Genomic DNA, 2,219 nt, shown 5'->3' with positions numbered 1-2,219 from the left:
TGCGCGCTGTCGGCGGCCGACCCGGGCAGCGCGACCCGAGTCATCGCGCGCCCCGGCCCGCTGCAACTTTAAAGGCCGCTGGCAGGTGGAAGAGGCGCGCCCCGGCCCTCCTACCGTAATGTCGGGACTAGAGGCGCAGCCCCGCGGCCAACAGCGCGCACCCCGGGCCGCAGCTGCCGGGCAGGGCTAAGGAGCGGCGTGAGGCTTCGGGGAAGGGGAGGGGAAAAGCGGAAAGGAAAAAAAAAATAAGGAAAAAAAGAAAGAAAAAAAAAAAAGAAAAAAAAAGAAAAAGGAAAAGAGAGGACAGAAACGGGAAAAGTAGAGGAAAAGGGGAAAGAAAAAGAAGAAAAAAGAAAAGATAAAGAGAGGAAAAGGGAGAGAAAGTAAAAAAGGGAAGAAAAGAAGAGAAAAAAATAAAAAGGAAAATAGGAAAGAAGAAAAAAAAGGGAAAGGGAAGGAAAGGAAAGGAAAATGGGAAAGAGGAAACAAAAAAGAAAAACAACCCCTAGAGCGCTGTGACCTTAGATCACTTTCTAACAGGGCTAGATGTATCTACAGGGTGAATGTTATTTCCAGTTGTCAAACAGGTTTCATTGCAGACAGGCTGATTTTCCCCCTTCCTCTGTCACCCCATTATTAGTTTTGTACCCCCATCCTCCCTTTAAAAAAAAAAAATGTTTGTTAGCTTCATGGGTCACTGTAACTGTGATAACAAGGTATGCGCTGGCCATGCTGATTCCAGTGGCAGAAGTGCCCTGGTAATCCTTGGCCTGGTGTGTTGCTCCATGTACCTGTCATAGCACTGAAAAAGACCGTTCAGTGGTGAAACTTGCAGTTTGACTAGTCCCATCTGTAGAGCTACAGCTGACACGTTGGGGGGGGGGGGGGGGGGGGTGAGAAATTTTGGCCAGCCACTCTAATCACATCACATTTCCAGCAACTCAAGTCACAAAAAGTAAGCCTAGGAAAACAAAATATTGTTACAACAAGCTGGATGTGCCCTGTCCAATAATTTCATCAGTACTTTACGAGTTGTTAATCAGAGAGCTTTGAAAGGGTTTAATACAGCCAAACAAAAGTCCTGCTAGCACGACTGAGAATTTCATAGGTGGATTGATTTAAGACCAAGACACTTATCCTGTCAATATACTCAAATTATCTGGAAGTCCTCTGCCAGAGACATACACAGAGCCTTTTATCTTGTATTTGATGGGTCTATTTATTTCTGAAAAAAAAAAAAAGGAAAAAAAAAAAAAAAGAAAGAAAAAAAGATTCTTATCAGAAAAGAAAGGCAGAAACAACCACACACACAAAATCAGAATCGTCCTTATGGGTTCCCTCCACCCCCAGTATGTGTTATAAAGTTCTGTTTTAATTTCTGTATAATTGGAGAACAGTTTCTGTATATCATTAAATCAATACTGATTTTTGCTGTTTTGTAAATTAGCAAGGATTGTGCTGAAGTTCTTCCTGTGTGAACTATGAACATCTTGTTAAGTGAAAGTTTAAGTTTATATTACTGTTGCTACACTACTGAACTATAAAAGGAGGCTTTGTTGTACAAGGAGCAGGTTATATATTTATATACATATATATATACTTTATGTATATACATATACACTTTATATATTAGTATATATAAAGTATGATTAAAATATATTTGAACTTTGTTTTTCAAATGAAAATATGAGAAGAAACAACCAACGTTTCATGTTTTGTTTTGTTTTGTTTTGTTTTTTTTTAAAAAAGTGGTCCAATTCATAAAAATTTCCACAAGCCCTACTGTAAACAATCTGAAAATAATGAAAACATTTTTTCTCATTGCTCCAGATGAGCAACATTCAGAATTATATGATGTACCTTATGAATTCAGGATTTTATGCTTTACTTATGGTGTGATTCTCATCTCTTTGCATTAGTATACCAGCATGCCAGTCAGTGGGTTTACTCTTGAATTACAAGGGTAAAAAGATGTATCTATGTTAAACCCACCCTCTCAGATCTCCAGCATTACAAGATTTGATAGACTGATCTGTGTTTAAAAGAAATAGTTTTCTCTTTTAGTAAACAAAAGCAGTATTTAAGCTGTATTTTCATTCTGTAAGATGAAAATCCTCTATCTTTATTTTAATAATATTGTTCTCTTCTGCCCTGTGCTGTCCAATCTTTAGGTGAGATTCAGAGTTGTTTTGAATCCTTTGTTGTTTGAATATGGCCAT

The sequence above is a fragment of the Aythya marila genome, assembly GCF_965140915.1.
Source record: "Aythya marila genome assembly, chromosome: Z".
Classification (NCBI taxonomy): Eukaryota; Metazoa; Chordata; class Aves; order Anseriformes; family Anatidae; genus Aythya; species Aythya marila.
The sequence above is the reverse complement of the archived record's forward strand: the minus strand, read 5'-3'. Positions refer to the sequence as shown.